Raw genomic sequence first — 24,862 nt, 5'->3', positions numbered from 1 at the left:
TGCCTACAGGTTTCTCACAGATCTCTGTAGATCTCCCAGTTTGTGCACCTAGCCAAAGGGGATCAACCCTATACATTGTTCTCCCATCCCCTGGCTCTCAATGTTCTCTCCCTGTATTCACCACCCTGTTTTGTACAGTGCTCTGTTACTTAGTAACTAGGTATAAACTATATAATCCTATACACATAAAATAAATAAATGTATGCATATATTTATTTATTTTGTATATTATATATATATATATATAAATAGTTGTGGTGAGTCAGACTCCCATTGGAACCCCTTAAAATTCTATTGTTAATAACTTTTGATTTGAGTAACATATTTGACCGAAATTACAAAAGTGATTAGGGACTCGCACCCCCCCCACCCTCCCAGATTGCGAAGTTTCAAAAAGATACGTTAAAAAATAAGAAAGTTGTTAAGAAGACAAAACTATTTTTTTTCCAAAGTTGCAGCCTACTTCCCATTTATTTTCCCTTAGACAACCAAGGTAAATGTTTGTCAAAGTGCAGAGCCCAAACAGCTGGATGGATTTGGACCAAGTACAAAACAACTTGGTCACAAAGCGTTGACCCATGGTCCATGCATGGTTTGGGGTTATTCGGTGTAGTATGTATTAAAATATTTGATGGAGAAGAGCGTAACCCTTCTCAAAAATGGATAGTTACATCTACCATGGTGCATTGCAGGATCATGTTTTTCAGAAATGAAAAAGCTGTAATCTTGTTTTTCTCTCAATACAAGAGATAACCGCAGCTAAAGCCGAGGATATAGGAAAATGAAATGCGGGAGAAAGGATATTTGGCAGTCAAAAGATATGCAAATGTCATCAGGCTAGCGGGTGGGGGTGGCTAGAGGGCATTAAATGAAATTTGGGAGTTGGCGGGGGTCCAAGGACTGAGTTTGCAAAACAAAGCTTTCTGTATCCTCGACTATAGCCGCCATCTCAAAGCAAACAGCGTCACAGAAACAGCATCTATTGTGGCGGGAAAGGGAGAAGCAGGAGGCCATCTGCGGGGTGGGAGGAGCTGACACAGATGAGGGGGCAACTTGGTGAGGGCCTGGGGGGAGGAAAGCATTTTTTCCAGCTGTTTTTTTGATATTTGTGGCTATATCAGAGGCTATAAAGGACTACGGATAGCCGAGGGTATGTGTAGTTCAGCACCCGCAGTTACAGTTTTTTTTCTAACAAAGTTACAAGACCACTTAGAGAAACGGGACGACCCTTTCCTTGCTTTGAAGCTAAGCAGGGTCAGTCCTGGTTACTGCATGGATGGACAACCAGGCACGTTTTGTTTTAAACCGTGCTACTGTCAGTCTCCTTTAGGGTTTCTGCACATCATCCCAATGGACCTGAACATTACCAAACAGTTTGATAGATCGGGTGCAGATAGGACGGGCTGAGGGTGGGTGTTAGTTGGTGGAAAATAAGTAGTGATCATATTGGATCACTGTGGCACAGATGATAAATACTGGTGTGCTGATTTTGCTCAATGCGCTTTGACTTTGTTTCACATGTGCTTTCCTGTACATTTCGCCCACTTCATCCCAATGTACATGGACAAGAGGTTGAATCAATGTTGAGATTACCAAAGTTTGTGGGTTGTTTTTGAGTGGAGGTAAAGCAGAAGACACCCACACCATGTTTTCATGTACTTGTTTTTTTCAATCCTCCATGTTTTTTTTCTCCCAATAACTGAATGTTTTTTTTTTGTTGTCATGTCTGTTACTGCTTTTCAAAAGTTCCTGAAGGCTTACAATGAAGCTCACCCACCCAGAGACAAAAAAGCACTGACAGAAAACATGAAAGAGGTGATTTAGAGAGAGGTTGAAGCTGGGACTAAGTTACCGTGGTGGTCGAAGTGGAATGTAATGTTGTACTGCTACTATGTTTTTTCTTAATCCACCTTGGATTATTTTTCTCCCAATGACCCAATGATTACTATGTGTGAAGAGAATAACAATTTTGTATGCACACATTTTGTATTTTATAGAGTGCATGTGATGTACAGTATATGAGATATGAGGGTCACAAAAATGTGTGTATTAAATTGCGTTTCTTAATGTGGTGTGTTCCTTAACTAGTTAGGTTTTCTTTTTTTACATAAAGAAGGATATGAAAACATGTTTTGAACATAGATGCATAACTGCATCTACCGTATCATTCAATGGGGTGTTGAATTTCGGAGGTGCGGTTAACCACAGCAAAGACTGGGGAGGAACGTAGCCACGGGTTTGCTGGAACATACCCGCTTCTATAGGCCTCAATGTGCAAAAAAGTCTGCTGTTTTTTATCGGAAAGAGTTCTTTTTAAGAATGATCTATTACGTAAATATGTATATATGTATAAACACCTTTGGGAATTACTCCCCTAAGTATCGTATTGTAACTGCAGCTAGAAAAAAAAGGCAACAAACTCTAGCCATGAGTATGAGAGATGATTTATTTTTAAAAATGTTTTTGGATGTTATTTCATTGTTTTTGTGTATTTATATGTGATACGTAGTCCTTAAAAATACTGTTTTGAGGTACACTGAGTGTAGTATTTTAGCGTACTCAGAGTGCTCTGTTTATCATCATGTACCTTACATAACTGCTTTTAACTACCATTGTAATACCACAGTCTCTTTTGTCATTCATATTCCATACTCAGTTTAAAAAAAATTAAAAATAAAAACAAATTTAAAAAAAACAATCATATAACCGTGGTTACATAGAAAAGGGGTATGATTGGTGCATTGGGGATCGTGTGTAGGAACAGCAACTACTGGGGTTGTTTAGCTGGTTCCATGTTATAAAGTCACCATAATAAATACTGTGGTAAAAATTGCTGAATTTCGTTCAGTTTACATATATATGTGAGGGGAGACCCTCCCTCAGCCCCTGAACACTCGGCATAACATAAATACTTACCATTACCCACACACACACATATATATGTGAAATAAGTGCATTTAAAAAAACAAATGAGCTTTTTTTACCACGGATAATATCTCCGACTTTATTACTGGATACGGTACTGTGGCTGTAGAACCTCCCCCCCTGCTGTGCATCGTTGTTATACGCAGGTGTAAGAGGGACATTGTTCAGCCCAGTTAATAAGCAGTCGACCAACGGCCTGCATTGTGTAGCCGCGGCTATACACATTTCTTAAACCCATATATACTGTGGGCAGTCATCTTGTAAAGTTTTTTTAAAGATATACTGAGTGTCGTTTTTGTAAACAGTTATTGTTATATTTTTAATACGTTTTATTCATTCATAATACATATAAATGTAAATACTTAAAAAAAGTTAAATAAGTATGCAAACAAAGTTTATTAAAAACAGTTTTATTTGGGGGTGAATGTGGTTGTGGGTTTTATTTTACTTTGAACACATGATACATCTTCCTCCTTAGCCCAATTATGTGGATTATTACTGTCTATGATTTGTCTCAAATGCTCATTGTCCTTTTTCATTGATTGTACTTCTTTTTGAACATTAATTAATAGTGTTTTATTTCTTTTAATGTATCCATGATTAGTTGCATGGGTAGTTCTTGAGATGCTTCTTGTTTATTTCTTCGTGATACTTGAATGACTTATTCATCTGTTTGAAAATATTTGAAGAATTTTATACAGATTATAATTATTAAGATATAATAATACACTTAAAGTAGTTAGACTATATATGTTTGGCGACTGATATTTGTTCATTAAAATATTATTGTTAGTCTCATTTTACATAAATATAAATAATTAACCTATGAAATCCTGAATGTTGTGAAGGCCATGGAATTGAAAGGCAGTCCTGCTGCCGTATTGTTTCTTGGAAATTGCTGTTCAGTTATATCAGATTAGACTGGGCTTGAATCATGCAGAGACACATTACAGCCATTTAGAAAATCCAACAAGGGTGAGTGGACAACCATTATCAAGCTAAAGTGGCAGTGAAAGTGGTCTGCAGTGGCCGGAGCAGAGTGTTTCTTCTATCTCTATTGTTTGAAGGTGGAGCATTGCAGCAGTAACCAGTGTGAGATCCTTTATATTGCCAGTCCCAGCGTGGAGCACAGTGTGGAACTGGCAGAGAAAGTGGTCTGTAGTGTTCTGCTGAGGGCTGCTGAGACTGCGCCTATTATATGTGCAATCTCTGAGTTGGCGACGATCCCGTGGTGAGTGTTGCAAGTTAATTCTCTGAGCTGCCATGAGTTATCTGCTGAATTTATTTGGGTTTGAACTTTAGCTGTAATGACCAATGCTGCATATGAGGTTTGTGAGGCTGGTGTGCAGTGTTTGTGCTGAGTGCTTTATCTTGTCTCAAACCATCCACTAATAACATATTGTGCTTGAGCAGTGGCCACTCAAATGCTGTTTTACTGCTAAATTGACAGAAAGCTCATGCCAGACGTAAGGAGCGGCAAAATGCTTTACCAATCTGCCGTTAATAGCCACTATATTTCTAGTGCTGAGATGCTGGTGGCCATTAATCTGCCTCTCTCTCACTGTACCCTCCAAGCTCAGTGCCAGTCTCTCCTCCAGTAATTATTGCAAAGACGATATCGAATGAGGAGGGAAATGATTCAGTTCAAACATGTGCGAAACAGAAGGTGGATACCACTATATGTTCAAACAGAAAAAAATCAAAGTCAATCACTTCCTACTTTCCTCAAATGGTGAAAAAGGTTATTGACAATGGTCCCTTGTCCAGACTACCTGGAAACAGTACATCTTATTCAGCTCTTGGCTCGATGGTACTTAATGATGCGTGTGAACTGAGAGTGAAGGAAGCAGCAAACATCCAGACAATGATTAAATGGCGGAGTGGGCCCAAGGTGGCTTCTCAATTTCCTTCTGCTGACAGTATGAATGACACACCTCCTCCTATGGATAATAGGTATGCCACTGACTTTGATTCATCTTTATCATCGATATTGTCTTCGCCATAGATTGCTCCGTTGAGGCCTTGTTCCTCCTCCCCCCCCCCCTGCGGGACCTACTAAACTTTCAGACTTACCAACATTGGCAGACATAAACCAGACTCTTTGTATGCTTTGTATGCTGGTTTCCTTTTATGAAAAAATACAGACTGAGGTGAAATCGAATTCTATCCTATTGGAGTCTTTGCTCTTTAAATTTAAGAACGTGAAACTATATATGGCCACACAGGATCCTACAGGACCACGGTCTATACTGGCCCGGGTCATACCGAGTTCCCCAGTAAATCTCAGGGGTGTAGCTGTGGGATCAATAGAAGTTCAGCAACCTATCCTAATTGTATTTGGTTTCAAACAACACTGCTTGTCAAAAAGAGACCATTTGCCCCAGATTTGGGTCATGTGAAATCCTCTATAATGACTCAAATGATGGAGACGATCCCACAGAAAAACATTATAATTCATATTGATTTGCCAACAAAGATAGACGGTTCAGAAGGCGACTTTGAGTCACATCAAGCTCTTCCCATGCCAGCTCTACCTAAGAGAACTTCTATTGGTGTGCTTTAAAACAAAAAACAATCAATACTCAAGAAGAAAAATCTTTCAGCAAAAACCTATTTTGTAATTTATTTGCACAACCGCTCTTAAATCCAGTACTCTCTAAGTCCCCTATTACTGATTTCAGTGACCTACCACCATAATTCCTGTGCATGATGTTTGTGTCACAGTGACACAATCTGTGACACCTATGGATGTTGTCCCTTGTGGTTCTCTCTTGACGGATCATGCATCCCATGATGGGAATTGAGTTGAGAGGTTGTGGAGGGTCCCAGCAGATGTGGGTCTGGTTCCCTCTTCTGGGGCATCTTTAAAAAGTTTGCCTACTTTAGATATGGGTAACTAAGAGGCGAGGGAAACAGTATCACACTGCTCGGGCTTGTACGTTCCTTGCTTGTTACCCATGGTGCTTCATTATGCCATAAAGCAATTCCTAATCGAGATGCTTTTGGTGTGGGTAATCGAGAAGTAGATATGAGTGAGCCCTTGCAGCGAGGATAAAGAGTCTCTGTCCCCCAGGTGAACTCCACCAACATCCGTTGTGGACTCTGTACCCATGTTGATGTTTATGAAGGGTAATCAATAGAGCGAGATCCACTAGGTCCTGTGCATCTCTTTACTAAGAGAGATGAAATTGGTTTAGGCCCCTCTTACTTACCTTTCAGAAAAACTCATTTGGGACAGAATGATTAAGATTGTCCGAATGCAATATTGATCAAAACATGTTACCTGACAATAGTTCTGTAGTCCTCAGATGAATTGCAATCTTGCGTCTTCTCTCTGAGATTTGGAGACTTGCAGGAATCTCTTTGAGGGACATACAGAAGGTCTATTTCCCAGACCAATCAAGAATAAATTGCTCTGTTAGTTGTTAGCGCTGTGTTGAAAGAGAGAGATAACTTGAGGGTGTTTGGGTATGACCTTACACAAACCCAAGTCTCTTTATTGTTGAGTAACACTGAAAAGGGTTGAGATATTAACTGCCCAATGTGGGTAGATTGATTGCCTGAGGGAAGAAATGAAGCGCTCTGAGGCAACTCAAGACTAGTCTTGGTTGCTGAATGTGATGCGCCTTTAACACTGGATCTAAGGAATGCAATCATATGACTCCTATTAATCAATTATCCAGTCTTTGATTCAATTCAAGTGAACATGTACATCTTTTTTCCAACCCTGTTTTAGGTCACCTGCTTCAGTCTTACATGATAGTCACATTGCAGGAGACATGGTTGTTAAGTTCTCCAATAATCAATGGTTTTGTAATATCTACTGAGCCAGCTAAGCAAGGTCTGATAGGATGTCCATCAGGTGGTTTATTAACCATGATTAAATCAAGCAAAACTCTTGAGTTGGTGGGAACCATTCACTTCTGTTCAGGTATCTTAGCCACCCATGTTAGACCTGTAGATACATCTGGCTGGGACATGTTAATTCTTAATGGCACGATAGGATACAGGATGTAAGGGAATTCTTGATCTGGCGTGTCCATTATATGAATCATTGGATGGATTTGTTTCCCCAACATCATCTCCTACTGGCAGGGGATTTAAATGCTGACTGCCTTGCGACCGATGTGCGAGCTCCTGTCTTGCCTACTGATCACTCTGCTACTAAACCTAAGAACGGGCATGTATGGAGGAGGGGTTTGATGGGCCTAGGAATGTCACCCTTACATGATACCCTGAGCCCAGAGGTTGCCATAACTCTGACATGGTCTAATGGAACCTATCAATCAATAAGAGATTACATTTTTGTGGATACGTGATTACTGTCCAAATGTCAGGATTTTAGTATACTTCCATGTAAAAACATTGATCACTCCATGTTGACAGCCCAGTTTGATTTGATGGTGGGTAAACCTGAGGAAATAATGATAGAACTTACTAATTTTAATGTGAATGCTGCAGGCAATAGATTAAAGTGGAATGATAAAAAAAATTATCTGTGTAAATGAATGCTTACACCACTGTATAGCCAATACATCTGATGCCTGGATGCTGTTAACATTTTCTGTAAATAATTTGGGACATTTTGTTGATTCCCTTCTTCCATTTAACAAAGGAAAGGGGCAAAAAATGATGAATAAACAAAAGACAAATGACTAGGTTGCAGCAAGATGCCGGGGGTATAATAGAAGCACTGATGAATAAGAATTCCAGAGTATTGTGGTCTCTTATGAATAATAAAGATGCACCTATGTCAGAATCATTAATAAATGCAGTCTCAGAATCAGCATGGGTGGAACATTTTATCATCTATATGCCCAGATTGAAAGGTCTAAAGTAAGTTGAGAACTTAGTCTAGAGCTAATTGCCACTTCTCCACCTTTGGTGATTGAATATAACAAAGTCTATAATACAATAGTGAAGACTTCTTCATCTCGAGCAGCTGGCCCAAATGGCCTTTCAAATGTTTTGTTTAAGGTAGATACCTCATTTGGGCCAAGACCCTAATTTCTCTTTTCCAGAGCATTAATTCATCAAAACAGTTCTCACCCTTTTGGGCTCCGGCATACATAATTCCAATCTTTAAAAGAGGGGATGAAACCAATCCTCTGAACTATAGGCTGATAGCTATTCTTGATGCAGACAGCAAGGTCTTTGCTTCGATCTTGCTGTCTCATCTTGAGCGGTGGGCCACTGATTCTTTTATCTAGAAGAAATGTCAAGCAGGAGTCCACAATAATTTGGGGACCTCAGTAAATGGAGCCTTAGTGAAGTGTATTTATAGCTTGGGGTGGTAAACATGAAGCAATCTTTATAGCTTTGGTAGACTTGTCGCCTGCCTTTGATGCTGTAGATCAGAATCTTCTTTGGGTGACATTAATTAAATGGGGAATTTTGCTAGGTCTTTCAAGACTTATCATGGGGATTTATGCCAAAACGGATGTCTGTGTCAGACTGAATCATACAGGATAATTTTCTCGCTCCATAAGGTGCTATCGGGGAGTCAGGCAAGGCTGCGTTTTGGCAGCATGCCTATTTAACTTTTACATGGCAGATATTGTTAAATACCTAGAACCTGTGTTTTTAGTTTCCCCCAACTTGTATAAATTAAGAACGTGATGACTATCATATGCCGATGATTTTCTACTGTTTGATTGTACACCCATAGGTTTGCAGCGCTTATTGAATGTGTTCATGTCCTTTGTGGAGAGACATTCCCTGAAAATCAACCAATTAAAACAAAGGTTCTTCGGTGTTCAAAAGGTGGGAGGGACTCTAAATTTGTGTGGCATATTGGTAGTGAGCCTGTAGATGAAATTGCCTCTGTGATCTATCTGGGATTTATGGTGACGTCGAAACAAAATATACGGAAGTACCATGCATGGCATTTAGATAGAACTTCAGCCATGACTAATGAGATATAATGGATGGACTCCAGATTTGGTAAATACACCATTAAACCTGCTCTTCGATATTATTTGGGGAAAATTGTCTTTAAGTAACTCTATGGAATGGAGTGCTATGCTCTACAAACATTGGAGTCTCTCCCACAGCTTGAGGCCTTAATATGGAGACAGCTACTTAAGTTGCCACATTCAACACCAATTGATATAATTTGTTATGACCCAGGAATTGTCTCTCTCAAGGCAAGAGCATTCTGGAAATAATACTGTCGCTCTTACCTAAAATGTTATGCCCTGCGGTAGATTTTTTGTTTGTTGATTTACGAGATCTATTAGAAAAAAAACTATGTAGCTAAAGGAAATTTATAATTTCTGCAACAATTTCCTGAGGGAAATTGGCGGCTCTTTCGAAGACTTGGTTGAGCGCCCGATTAGATTAAGGGCCTCATCACGAGTTGGGCAGTATCCCTGGCGGTATTACATTACTGTATTACCACCAAACATCCTGGCGCAATTAGCGCTGGATCATGGGTTTGGCAGAATGGTAATCCCCATTCCCCAATGGGCCCATTTGGGAATTCTCCATTCCCCATTGGCCCCAATGGGGAATTTTGATCGCTACCACCGCCAGCAGTATTAGCACGTGGTAATAGTGCAAAAAATCTGCAAAATCGCGGATTTGCCTCAAGCTCAGAGCTGGGGTAAATCCTGCCAAACCCGTGATTAAGCAGATGCTTAAATGCAGCGGTAATAGTGTTACCGCCGATTTTAATGGTTACCGCCAAACTCGTGATGAGGCAGTAAGAGTCTTTCCTATACTTTTGACTGGATTTGCACTGTGGAGAATGTGCATTCCCATTCCTCACTTCACCATTTTAGGAATTAACATAAAAAATTGGGCATACTTGCCCCTTTCCTTTCACTGTATCCTGACAGAATACACGCTCCCTGTTTTTGTGATTCTGATAGGGTCTGAACAAACCAAGCACACATTGGTTCGATATAGAGTTATAACGGAGGACTTAGCAACATGTCGGTTTTGTACAACAAAGAGTTTAGTAGAAACTATTGAACATTTGGTCTTATATTGTTAAGTCAGTGAACTATTTTCTTTGACGCAAGATGAACTAATATGGGCCGGTACTCTAGCTGGTCATTCCAATTCTATATTAATTGCAGTTACTGGTTTTATTAAGGCATTGCATCTTTCTGAAATCTCGAATTGGGCTGTATTCCCGGCTGTAATACCGCTGACTGTAATAGCCCTAGCACCGACCAGTCTGGCTGTATTACCGCCGGATCACGAGTTGGGTGTTAACGGTAAATCCCCATTCCCCATTGGGTCCATTGGATTCAATGGGGTATTTTCAGCGCTAATTATGCGGGCTAATACAGCCGGCGGTAATACAGCCAAAAACAGGGGATTTTCACCTCCAGAGAAAGGCTGGAGGTAAAACAGCCCATTTAGTGCCCAACTCGTGATAGGGCCAGTCCTTAAATGCGGCTGTGATACCGTTACCACCGCATTTAAGGGCTACAGCCCAACTCGTGATGAGGCCCATAACCTGTTAGATGATTTTTGTATAATTGTTTCATTTTGTAATATGTGATTTTACAAATCGATTTGTATAATGATTTTAATAATAATGTACTGTCTATTGACTGTGTTCCATATTTTTACTATGAATGTTAAAGGTCAGTTATTAAACAATAACATTTGTATTCTCTTGTTCCTTCTCTTGAGCATCTTCTTTTTTAATTTCATCATCTGTAAGATCATTTTCCTCCAGTCATTCCATGTCATTCCATGTACTTTTGCATTGTACTGTGCTAGACACACTACTGCTTGTCACCTCAGATATTAGAATAAGCAATGAAGGAAGATGCCATGAAGAGAACAGCTGTAATTTGTTGTATTTAGTGTCTTAGATGTTGTTTATTGTTTGTTTGGTGGTCAGTTACCAATAGGATGTCAAGTACCTCAGATGCTGTTCTACTGTTGAACCTATCACACAGTGTGCTTTTTTGAGTGATGTTTATATGTGGCAATAAAACTATAGATTATATTGAATCATATTATTAAGAGTTTTTCTATATATTGAACTTGTACTCCATGAGAGTGAGGTGTGGTTTCAGGTTGTGGTGCTATTTTTGGGGCTATTTGTATTGTTACATCTTTGATATTTGAAAAATTGAGCCAATTTCTGAAGGTTAGGAATCTTATTTTTCAGAAGACTGTGGAGATTTTGATAATTTTGAGAATGGGACTAATAGTGATGTTGAGGACTGTAAGCGGATTCAATTCAACACTACAGCTAAGTCAATGCCTAGTCTGGGATGCTGAGGGAAACCCTTATTGATATATTTTTATGTCCAGTTCGTTTACTCTGGATGACAACCCTTATATAACATCCCCCTCTTAGAATCCCCCTGACCCCACTGAGCCAAGAAGTAGGTTTGTTTTGCAAATTAAAAGGTTTATTTGAAAATTAAACAATATATATCTAACACTCTTTTTGATGGCTTAGAAGTGATATAGAGAGGATGAAGTAGCTGAGAATGCTTTTATGGCTTCAAGGACAATGCAATGATGAATGAAAATGCAGTACAGAAAATAAACTTGATATGACTTCAACAAAAGACAATGTAATCACTTTTCTTTGACAATTCACCCCCCGCACCCCTTTATGCAAGGTAAAGAGATGGAAGGAAAGCACACAGTTCTCAGGAATACAATCAAATATAATTCTGTTCCCCCCTAGCAAGTTTAGAGGAAAACAGGTAGGAGTTTTAAACACAGGCAATATACTTTGATGTGGTATGCAAAGAAGTGAGAAATATGCTAAAAATGCTTTTAATTCCCTATAGGGGGTTCAGGGTGAGTGAGAGATACTTTAAATTAATTCAGGATCACTTTAGCAATGCTCTATGAATGATTGTCAGGTTGCACACGAATTTCAGCAAGGAAAGCAAGGACAAATATTTTTACACGTGGCTGAAATTAAGCAAAATGTCAAATCGCGGCAAATTTAGTCGCGTGCGTCGAGTGCAATTACGGAGGCACTATAAGGGGTAGCAAGTCGGTTTTAGGTTCGTTGGACAGCTTAGAATCTTAGCTTTGAGATGAAAACTCGCTCCTAGCACAAACAGTTCCGGAGATACGGCCGATTTAGTAAAGGTAGTTTTCGGATTTGAAATTTTAAAGCTCAGAATGACAGATGACAGTTTTCAGTTTTAAACATGACAGAATGACACGATTCTAGGAGGCAGTTCTATTAGGCTAAAATAGTTTGGATTAGATTATTTTAAACTAAGAGATTGGTTTTGGCACAGTGCTAGCTGGGTACTCACACTAGATTTTGGACAGGCATGCGACTTTGTCACCGATCGGGTCAGGATTGGCTGGACTTCTGCTAGCAGTTCTTCACAGCGATCTGGTCTCTGGTTCTCTCTGGTTCCGGATACAGCACTGCTTTCTGGATACTGCTACAGGTTCTTGCAAAAGTTCTTGGCAAAGAATTCAAACAGCTCGCCCGGCTGTTGAATAGTTTGGTTGGTTTTGAGGCCTGCTGAAGAGGATTCAGCTTGTGGATTCAGGCCTCTCCGCTACAAATTCTGGAGTTAATTTCTGGTCTCTGGAGATTGATGGATTTGAAGTCTGGATCTCTGGATGTGAAGTTTGAAGTCTCCCGGCAAAGCAAGAAAGTGGAAAGCGAATGTCTCTACTTGGGTTTCAATGTTCCTTTTATGTGTTTTGAAAATGGGTGTGTGCCTGGGCCTAGCTAAGCCTTCCCCTCTCACTTATCATTGGCCAAGCTTTCCTCTCTCTCATGATTGGGGGAAAGAGATGGAGTGTCAGAGTGATGCTGTAGGTTTTATGGTCAGAGGAACCTCCCCTTGTCAAATTGCACACAAATCTATTTCTGACCCAAATACATATTTATCTATGTACCATTTTCCTAATATTATAGGTCCAGTTAACATATTTTCTGTAGCACCAAACCATCCGATCCCTGTCTTTGTACGATGTCGTGTCCACTTATGACAGAATTCTCCCCTTTTCATCCAGATAACGACCTCTAAACCTTTCCAGATTTTACACAGATGTGCACCAGGGATATGGGTTTCAGATGATAAGGGGTCAGATTTTTAACATGCATACATTTGGAGTAACAACCCTTTTTTCCGCTACAATCCCCAAGACCATACCACAGGGTCCTAACACCTCTTAAAATGTGCACAGAAAAATCACAAGAATGATTATGTTATTTATATAATTTTGACAAGTCCGCACTGTGAATTATCCATCTTTTTAATATCATGCTCTGGCTCAAAGGGGTGTGGTTTTCCAAAGCACATGGTGGAATTTCTGGTTTATCCACTTCCCCCAAGCTCAGCTGGCTCTCACAGGCACTGCCCCTCCCAGTTTCTCCCAAGAGGAAGCCATTTTACGACCCCCCCAATATAACATTTGCCTGAGTCCAGGACAGGGCTTTGTTCAACCTCCTGCAGTCTGCAGGTACCACTCCCCTAATTCAATCAGAGAGGTGTCACCTCCTTTTGGTGGGGGCAGCAGGATGCAGCCAGGCCTGGGAAGAGTTGTTGAGCCAGTTCAACTCCTGCCGGGGGTAGTTGTCAGGCAGAATTCAGCTAAATGTCACTTTAGTTCCCCGTTTTCTACATTCAAATCCAACTTACAATTTTTGCACATGCAGCTAGAATGCTGATTCTAAGTTCAAAACTATGACATTTAAACAATTGCAACCTATGTGACACTCACAAGTAGGTCACTCATTTATTCTAAACATTTCGATTTTAGTGGCTTTAAACCCAAATTCACTTAAGCTGCTGACATCCCAAGCTATTTTTATATATACATTAAATAATTACTTCCTTCAAGTCATTTCAGAATATAGCTTTACATTTTATCCACCTCTTAGCAAGTCTGTCCTTGGCCTGGTTTGGGTTAATTTGTTCAGTTTTACACAAAAGTCTGGTGGTTTTAAAACGCCGGCTTTCTGATAGTGGTGAGCACCAGCATTGCATCCATTTTTGACATTAAGAAATGAATTCCCCCCAGTTCTGGGTTGCTTTTGGCAATCAGCATTGCCATTCCCAATGGTTTCAGGCTACTGTGTGTGTAGCCCAATGGTGGTTTTAGGCAGTGCCCTCCTGTGCTCACAACATAGGCAAAAATGGGTGGCAGCCTATTCTTCATGTTTTCCCTGTGCACTCTCTGGGGAGTTCTGGCCATCATGATGTTTTCAATGCCAGTAATGCACAGTTTTATGGTAGGGCTTGGATGCATGGGTAAAAACATCCCACAGGACATTGGTGATGTGCTTTCAAAGCATTGGCTCCAAAGGTTTTTCTGGTTCTATCATATTATTTTAGATGGAGTTTTTCAAATGAAATGTTTATGCTCCTTTATTTTTGACAGGGAGCACAGGTTTTTTCTCTTTGGGAAAAGAAAATTAATTAGTCATCTAAGGAAAGAGCAGAGAGACTTTTTCCAAGATTCTTTGAATTGTACTAAAGGTGAAGAGTATTTGATATTTGTTTTTTAAAAATATTTGTAAACTGTTCTTTTAAGAGCTACCCAGAGATTTTTCTAAGTAAATTGGAGAATGTTTGATGACTTTTTTGTTAATAGCCGCGTCTACGCTAGCTGCCAATGAAACGCCCTGCCCTTTCAGGTGGGAATATTGCCACGGGTAACAGTAACCCAATAGGGCACTGTGTTCTTTTTGGCGGGTGTAGCCATGTCAATTTTTGTGCATTGATCATGATATTTCATGGATTTTTCACTACACAATTGTACATGTGTTTCTGATTCTATGCCCTCATGTGTACCTTTGTGTTGTTTACATTTTTACACCTTGTTAATATGGCTTTTGAGTCATGAAAAATATTACGGTAGCAATGGCTACTGCCGGTTGACCAGATCCACAGCTATCAATGTACCAATTGGACATCATATTTCAGGGTGTACCAGCGGTTACAACTGTTTGTATTTTGGTGCAGTGATCAGATTATTTTATGGATGTTTTAGTACAGATATTTACATGTCTTTCTGTTTGCATGTTCTCACCTCGAGGCATGTGTGATTTACATTTGAAAACTTTACAATATGTGTTTTTCAGTGCATGGGAAAAATGTATGTATACCGGCGGTTATGTGATGTCTCCCATTTTAACCAGGGTTATAGCCGCGGGTATGTAATTTGTCTAATAATATTTTTTTTAAATTAATTGTGTTTCTACATTTTCTACAAAAGTAGTCTTTAGAAGAATTGTTTTGGGGTTTGACTGTTATAGGTTGAAATAAAAATGTGTTGGCCATTTTACTTGTTTGCTTTGTACAGTCCTCTTTTTGTGCTTTTAATTTCTGAAAGCTATCAAGTGACCTTCATGTGAACCTTTGACATTCTGATTCCAGAACTCAGAGTGTGAACTCACTCTGTGTTTGGCTATTGTGAAGATATATTCATTCTTTGCGGCAGCTCAAAGTCAATGATTGTGGTTTCTATATTTTTTATGTATAATATGAATTGTTTATATAAAATGTATTAAAGATATGTAAATTTGTAATTTAGTACAGTTTATAGGTATTACTTGGCAAGTTGGGTTTTTCGTATTGTATTTCAGTGTTTTCTGAAGAGGGTTCAAGCAGTAGTATATGTTATGCTATGGTTATGTGTGAGAAAAAACATATTTCCCGTTAAAGGTTCTTTCTCACTGTTTTGTTTAAGGATTTATTTGATATTGTGGTGTTGGGAATTTTTTGTTTTATCTTTTTATTTGTTAACATTAATCTACTATGTGTCGGTATTCAAGAAATATGTGATTAGAAGAAAAATAGGATTTTTCTTCTGAGTTTTGTGGTATTATGTACCTTAGGTATCCACAGTTTGCTCACTAAGAATATATGTGAAATTGAGTGTAGCATTTCTGTCACAGATTTGAAAGTACATTGCATCACTGCATTGCATCCAGAACACCCTGGGTACCATCATTTACAGCACCATTTCATGAAGATGAGCTCAATGTGTACTAGTCAGAATAAAATGTTAGTATTACTTCATAAACAATAAACAGCACCATATTTGGTATTTTCACAATCCGCTTGTAAATGGTGTACTTTGGGGGCCAGGGACCCACAAGGGTACCATACTATGTGATGGCATATACTGTTACTCAATGGACAGACATAGGAAGAAGCAAAACAAAAGTGGGTGCATAGCAAATCCTACCGTCAACCATGCAGCATAACTCTACCCTTGACAAATATTGCAGCTGTGTATGTTCTTCATAGTTGGATATCAATCTATTTCCTTCATTCTGTGACCCTATGTAAGTGAATTATTATTATGTCAGTGTTGTGGAAGTGTTTGAATGTGGCTTTACATTTGAGAAGTCTTATGATGCAGTGCACTGGGACAATGTTAACTTGGTTATGATGTTAGCTCGTGTTCTTTTGCTTATTTGTGGACATTTATGGATTCTGCCAGCTTACTGGGAAAGTTAATTACCACTGGTAACTTTCCAGTCAACATTGCAACTCTTGCAAAGTGGTTTGGACATTGTAAACTGAGATAATGGCTATTGTATGTCAGGTACTTCAAGAGTCTTCTGAGTTTCAGTCTAAACACTCCAGGGTGTCTGAGCAAATGTGAAATAAAGTGAAGCAGGTGAAAGCACAAAGGAGAATACCTCACAGTTTGCATTTCAGCTTTTCTTTAGTAATCCATCAAATGCCTGTGCCTGTTTTGACATTGGTATAACTTTGTAAACTCCACGGTTTGTGCATTTCTGTCACCAAATATGTGCATGTTTTATTATGAATTCTGAAGATGTGAAAGAAATGGTCTCTGTGGTCTATACGATTTGTTAATTTTTAATTCTGATTTAACATTTTAAAAATGTACTGTGCCAACCACAGATGCATCACAGCCGGACCAGCTTAGTTCCATTGAACTCTACTTGGCTTATCTTATTTACACTATATGAGCTGCTCAATACCATCCCACATTACTCAAGCACTAAGAGCAAAGATCTAAATGGGGCATTATTTGTATACTGCAGCACTTGCTCTCTAATCTAATGGTTGCATTATATACCTCAGTTATTTACAGTTTCCTCACCAACAATATATGTGAAATTGAGTCTAACATTTTGGTCCCAGATTTTAAAGTAAATTGCATCACTGCATTGTATGTAGAACAGTGTGGGTTCTCTAATGTTCAGCACCATTGGAGGCACAGGAGTTCAACCTGTGTGCTAGATTCAACATAATGTTGGTAGTAATTCATAAATAATAAACAGCAACCATATCTTGAACCTTCACAATTTGCTTGGAAAATGTGTGTTTTGGAAGGGTAGGAACCCATTTGGGTTCCAGTCTATGTGATCACATATGTTGTTACACAATGCACAGACATAGGATGATGCAAAATTAATGGGGGTGCATAGCAATTCCTATCTTCAAACAAGCAGCATACCTCTTCCCTTCAAAAAAATATTGCGGCTGTGTTTGTGCTTCGAAGTTGGATATAAAACCTTTCTCTATGACGCCAGATTAGTAACTCACTTTGTGTCAGTTTTGTGGAAGTGTTTAAATGTGCCCTTAAATATGAAAAGTCTTATGCGGGACTGCAGCTGATCAATGCTAACTCGGTTATTATGTTGGCAAGTGTTATTTTCCGTATTTGTTGTAATTCATGGATTCTGCCATGTTACAGGGAAAGCTAATTTCAACTGATAGGTTTCCATTGTACATTTCTTCTCTTGCAAAATGATTTCTGAATTGTACTCTGAAGTTATGGCTACAGTATGCCAAGTACTACTAAAGCTGTTTGGCGTTTCAGGCAATATGCACCAGGTAAAAAGTTTCTGAGAAATTGTGAAGCAAAGTGAAGGAGTTGAACTCACGGTGGCTAAGACCTCTTCGTTTGCATTTCAGCTTTTCTGCAGTAATCCATCACATGTGCTTGCCTCTTTTTATATAGGTCTGACCTTGCAAATCCCATGGTTTGTGCATATCTTTCACTTCATATATGCATGCATTATTATGAATTGTTATGTTGTGAAAGAAATGGTTACCGTGGTGTATAAGTTTAGCTCACTTTTCATTCAGGTTTAGCATCCAAAAAATGTACTCTGCCAACCACAGATATATCACAACCTGACAAACTCAGTGCCCACCCAGTGAAACTCTACCTTTTCTCATCTTATTGTACGCTATATGAGCTGTTCCATACCATACCACATTATTCAAGCACTCATAGCAGAGCCCTACATGGGGCATTTTGTATACTGCAGCACTTGCTCTCTAATCAAATTGTTGTATTACGTAACTCAGATATGCTCAGTTTCCTCACCAACAAAAGATGTAAAATGGAGTCTTGCATTTCTATGACAGATTTGAAAGTATGTTGCATCACTGTATTGCATCTAAAACACTGCGGTAGTATAATCTTAAGCACCATTGTATGCACATGAGCCCAAACATCCCTAATATATATGGTTGGCAATTGATCTTTCATTCTTTGAAATGTGAGGTGAAAATGGATGCTGGCAGGTATTCAATGTTACCTTGAAGTCGATTTACCCATAGAGTTGAAAAGCAGATTCCTCGCCAGTTCTGCTGCCTCAACATTACCTACTAAGGCACTATGTTGTTCAGGTTCAGCTCAACCAGGTAAACCAAATGAATATCCTCACTTAAATAAGCATTTACAGGGTAATTCATAGAATCCAGCGCACAAGTAGCGCACGCGGCTGGCGCACAGCGTGCGCCTGCGATAGTCTGCGCCAGGCACGTGCGCTAAAACAGATTTCCGCGCACAGCGTATTCATGGATTTCAAGCTCCCAAAACAGCCGTGGCGCAGAGAATCGCAGCGAGCCTGCAGCAGCGCCAGTAACGCCCCCAAGAACGCCCTCGCGCACGGAAAAGCCATCAAAAGCGCTAAATCATCGCTAAGGGCTGCGCTAACCCCGGACCACTTCACAGGGCAGGCAAACAAGGAAAGCAAAGCGGGCAATCTCCAAATCAGGAGTACGCGGGAAGTACTACACGCGACTAGGCAGGGAACGTGAATCACAGGGGTACGCGGGAATCATCACACGCGAACAGCCAGGGTGCGTGTATTACAGGGGTAGCGGGAAGTCCAACACGCGATGGGCCAGGGAACGTGTATTACAGGGGGACGCGTGAAGTAGAACAAGCGATAGGCCAGGGAACGTGCATCACAGGGGTACGCGGGAATCATCACACGCGAACAGCCAGGGTGCGTGTATTACAGGGGTAGCGGGAAGTTCAACACGCGATGGGCCAGGGAACGTGTATCACAGGGGGACGCGTGAAGTAGAACACGCGATAGGCCAGGGAACGTGTATTACAGGGGTACGCGGGAATCATCACACGCGAACAGGCAGGGTGCGTGTATTACAGGGGTAGCGGGAAGTTCAACACGCGATTGGCCAGGGTACGTGTATCACAGGGGTGCGTGGGAATTATCACATGCGAATAGGCTGGGTGGGCCCCCACAGGTGTACCCTGTACACCCTCCCCGGCCCCTGCAGGCAGCCCACAAAACAGTGGACTACCCTGCACACCTGATCATGTCCCCCTGCACCCCCATCCACCAGGGGCACCCTCCACCAGGCCCCCACCCATGTCTCCCACCACCCCCACCCCCCAGCAGTGCAGGGGCACCTGCCATCAGGCCCCCATCCATGTCTCCCACCACCCCCAACCCCCATCCACCAGGGGCACCCTCCACCAGGCCCCCACCCATGTCTCCCACCACCCCCACCCACCAGCACTGTGGGGCACGTGGCCAGCAGGCAGTCAGGCAGCAGCCGATGGCAGGTGGGAGCGTGCTCAGGGTTCTTGGGGACTTAAATTCGGCCTCCTGGCCAGGAGCGTGGTCTTTCGTGTTAGAACGCGTGGACAGCCTGATAGGGAGTGATTTTGCACCTGAAAACCCCACACTCATCGCGCGAAAACCCGCATCGCGCGAAAACCCGTCACCAGCATATGTGCGTCAATAGTTACCTGCACGTGCAGTGTCAAAGCGTGTGATTGGTGAAAAGTGAGCGACACGCAGGAGTGTCGAAGCGCGTGATTGGTGAAAAAGGATCCACATGCAGGAGTGACAAAGCGTGTGATTGGTGAAAAGTGAGCTACACGCAGGAGTGTCGAAGCGCGTGATTGGTGAAAAAGGATCCACATGCAGGAGTGACAAAGCGTGTGATTGGTGAAAAGATACCTACACGCAGGAGTGCCAAAGCGTGTGATTGGTGAAAATGGGCCAAGCACGTACACGCCGTAAGTGACGATGTACGTGTGGGCCTGTATAAAAGGTAGTGTTGAACACAATTTCCTTGTACGTGCTTTTCGTGGAGAGCGAGTGGGTGAATTCGGTACTTCTTGTCGTTTCACACGCGATTTACTTCACGGCGTTTCCAGTTCGTACTCCCTGTTACCTCTGACAGCTCTTTTCTCTTTTTCCTCTTGTACTGGTTTTCCTGGGCCTGTTCCCTCAAACAGTGTCCCCTTCTACAGTTGTCCTGTCTCCTCAGACAGCGTACACCTCTTCTTTTGGCGGGGGTGTTGCCAACCAAAAGTGCAATTTTTTCACGCTCTTTTACCTGGCAGACGGTGAGTCACGCACGTATCTAACATCTGTGCTTGCCCCGTGTGTAGCCTACCCCTTCAGAGGTCAATCTAGGCCGCGTGTGACACGCATACGTTCATTGTGTTACTGGATGCCACAGCGTAGTGCAGGGTTTTCCATCAGCACACGTGGTCTAGGAGGGGTATTGTGCACGTTCCTTAACTTTTTTGGGGTGCCTGTGCGTTGCGTGACCCGTCATCTTTCCCCAGGGGTGTCATATAGCCTTGCCACTGCACTAGGGTACGAATACCATCTGGTACCCAACCCCTTTGACACCCAATTGCCCAGGACAATTGTGCACACCCACTCCCATACGCACAATACCATCAGTGCCATGGTTGGGAGGCGTGCAAGCCGTAAGGGTGGCAAAGGTGGCCGAGCCACACGTGGTGGCCGTGGAGGATCCAACAGGGGACGTGGTTGTGACTTGCAGGGCGCCCCTGTTCCCCCCAGTCTGGAGGAACAGTCAGGGACACCCATGCCCCCCCCCCCCCCCCCAGTTGAGAGTCATGTGGCTGATACCAACCCTGATCAGCCCATGTCGGACCAGGCCATTGTGGCACCAGACCTGTCCGAGGGTGATTCCATCGCTGACATCCAGGTCAGCAGGTCCACTGCACGTGCACCGGTGCACATTGGTGTCATCAGGGCACGCGCATCTATGCCAGATAGGTCATCTGCTGGCCCCCGTAGCCAGGGTGTGGCTCAATCCACCCCACCTCTCATACACCCTGCCAAGACTGTGTCGGTCCTAGTTCATGCACCTCAGATCAGGCCTGACCCCATCCCACTACCCCCAATGCCTGCACCTACTCCCATGCTGAGTGGGCAATCACACACACCCAGTACAGAGTCCACCACGGCTCCTGCCCCTAGTGTCCACAGCGGCGTAGGACACTCTGGATCCCCACCCCCTTCCAAGCGCAAGAGGAAGAGTGCACGTCCGGCACAGGCTGATGCCCCAGACACGGCTGCACAGTCCGGCCCATCAAGGAAGCCAAGCTTCACAGACGCCGAACTTAATGCACTTGTTCAGTATGTGTCAGATCATGATAGGGAAATGGTCATCGTTGCAGGGTCCAAGACCACACATGCCAGACGCCAGGCACACTGGCAGACCATTGCTGACAGAATAAGTGCCCTTGGAGTAGTGAGGCGCACAGCTAGTGATTGCCAGAAGCGCTGGAATGACCTTAAGCGCAGGGCAAAGGATAAGCTGGCCTCAAGTCATGCCGCAACCTTGGTGACTGGAGGTGGGTCCCCAGCACAGGAAATAGAACTCACACCACACGAGTCCGTAGCTGGATCCTACGTCACCGAGGGACAACTCCAAGGTGTGGGAGACCTCCCTGATTACGAGGCATCATCCGGTGAGTGCACATGCATGTGTGTATCATCCATGTGCATGGTGTGTGTGTGAAGCATTCATGTTGGGTGCCTGTCAAGGGGGTGTGTGGCAGAGTTGATAGTGGCACCCATGTGCCTCATCCAGTATGTTCAGTGCAACACCATCTGGCCACAGCACTATCCCTACTGGCAACAGTGCACATATGGGCCAACACCATGGAAGTTGCCCTTGATTAGTAATTTTGTCACTACATTGTTGCTCATACTCCCCTGTCTATTCATCTGATGTCTTACATACCATTCCTCTCCTTTCCCCCAGCCATTAAAGTTTCATCTTCACATGCCTGACATGCAATGATACCACATGCTAATGCGTCCTCTGTATATAAATGCCTACCAACATGCAGTCATAATGTGGATGTAGCCTTGACATCCACCTCCTTCCTGGGTCCTTTGGTACCGTCTGGTTTCGAGCCCCATTCCCTCACACTCCATGCTGCTCTTCATGGTCTATCTTCCATGACTTCTACAGTTCAGACCATCGTGCCCTACGCACGACACCTGCTTGCCAAAAGTCAAATGAGGGCAGCCTGCCCTCCAATGCGACCCACCCTATTGCTGACCAGTGCATCTGAGCCTACTCTAAGCTAACTCTCACTGACATCTGCTCATACATGCCTTTGCCTGTCCCATAGACCCTTCACATGGTCCCTGTCCTCTCTCCTTGCTCCTCTTCCACCATCATAGGTGGGACCCGTTGGGGTGTACTCCTGGCCTCCTTCCAATCCTCAGATACCACTAATGATGTGCATGGTAATGGGAGCGTCTCAGTCCAAGGCCCTTAGGCCAACCTCAATCTCCTTGAGAAATGCTACCCACATCTCATCAACTTCCTTACCTCTCCTGCTGTCCCCCCTCCTCTCTCCTCATCAATCCTGCACTGCCTCCCTGCACCCTCCCATGAACCTTCTCCGCCTCCCACTCCAACTCCTACACATGCGGCACCTCTGATCTCTAGCACTCCCCGTAAGTCCTACAAGGCTGTCAACCTCCTCCACAATTACACTCCTTTCACTGCGGCTGCATCAGGCATTCCTCCGATAACTGTCACTTACATGAGGTTATGCACCTTGACATCCTTGGTCTCATGGAAACATGTCTGACGGCCAGCTCTGTCTGCATCCTTGACCCTCTCCTTGGCCCGCCACTACTGTGCAGGGGGGGTGTGCCCTTGGCTTCCCTGAGGGTATTCCTGCCACTGTCACACCTACTTAGACCTACTCCACTCTGGAATGGCTTGTGTGAGGTTTCTGTCCACCACACCTTGACATTCCAAACAGTGCGTACTGTGTCTGGGAAAACTGGTCAAATGTACTACTTCCTTTCTGAGTGTCCTCACCTCTCCTCCTCACTCATGTCCCCAGACACAGAAATCCTCATCCTTGGTGCGGTACGCATCCACCTGCATGCCTGTTGACGCCCCCACGTGACCTTTCTGTGACCTCAGCAACTCCCTCTCACCCTCTAGACTCCCGTCTGTCCCTACTCATTCTGCAGGGCACACTCTTGATGCTCTGATCTCATCAGACTTTCCCCTCTCCGTCCATCTCTGCACTCCTCTCTCCTGGAGTGATCACATTCTCCTCTCCTCCCAGCTCACCCTCAACACCCCACAGGCAAAGCCACCCTCACCACTGTCACACACCTTCTTGGTATTCCGACCCATGAAGTGTGTGTCAGTCGAGGCTCATGCTGCCAAAATGTCCCCCCCATCCAGCTCCCCCTTAGGCTCACTCCCATCCTGACAGGGCCCACTCCATGCTCCACTCCATGTCAGGTACACTGGATGTCTTAGCCACGGTCATGACCACCTGTCTGAAGCCCCATGCCAATGCAGAGTCCTGGCATGACTCGGATCTTGGGAACCCAAACCACAGGTGCCGGGTGGCAGAGAGGGAATGTCCTGCATCATGGCCATCCTCTGGCAAACTGGCCTGCCACATGCTCCAAAGGCAATAGCGCCTCACCCTTCTCACCAAGATGAGATCCCCAATCCAAGGGCACATATCTGCGGCATGTGACAACTCTGCAGGACACATAGAAATCTGAAAGGACCTTGCCGAGCCAGAGGCAGTGTGTACCTCCCCTGTCCCCTCCGAGCCCACAGCACAGCATGATTGTCTCTGTACCCCTATAGGCCACCCCCCCAGCACTTGTCTGCGCCTAACACCATCTGCCCTTGACGTCAAGTCCTACTTACCTTGTACAGCACTTCCAGCCGCCACTCCCCTTTGCACTTCATTGTGCCACCCACCCCTGCACTTGCGTGACATGAATGACACCAGCACCAGTAGTATTGTTGACTGGCATCCCCTTCTGCCCCACCACCCCTCAGTGCTCCGCTGCACCTACAAACATTACTTGACCGGTGCTTCACGAATGCAAAATTATTCCGTTACAGGTGTTGGGGAGGTGGAATCACAATGTTTACTGCATTATGTTGATCTAGACAAGGCACTGTGCATCGTTGCCAATTTGGACTAGCAGATCCATGTACAACATGTATACTAATTGATGTGACGATGCAATGACAGGACCAGAGTGGTTGAAATCCAAAAAAGTAGCCCTCCTCTCCCTCTTCACTTGGTGGCTATGTCACATGCCATGTGTGTGATGGCATGTGCCTTTGACATGGCAATCACCGCCCAATGTGTGATGGCAGTGCTAGGCATCAAGGTGAGCAGGCGTTGCTCTCCAATCAGTACATAGTATGCCCTGAGCCTCCCCTACAGACCCAGTGATGGTGAATGCATAGGAGGACTCCCAGTCATGTAGGACATGTGTCGTAGGACTACTGCCTATGTTGTTCATCAGCCCTTGTTGCATGCCATGGTGCTAATGCCTGTTTCCATTTTTCTCTTTCATGTCTTTGCAGGGGACGAAGCACTTGTTGATGCTGGGGATGTGGTGGTGGAGCCGTCCCAGGAGGGCAACCCGGGCCGACCT

This window comes from Ambystoma mexicanum, chromosome 4q (assembly GCF_040938575.1).
Source record: "Ambystoma mexicanum isolate Mex_15411 chromosome 4q, UKY_AmexF1_1, whole genome shotgun sequence".
In the NCBI taxonomy this organism is placed as follows: domain Eukaryota; kingdom Metazoa; phylum Chordata; class Amphibia; order Caudata; family Ambystomatidae; genus Ambystoma; species Ambystoma mexicanum.
Note: the sequence above shows the minus strand (reverse complement) of the source record.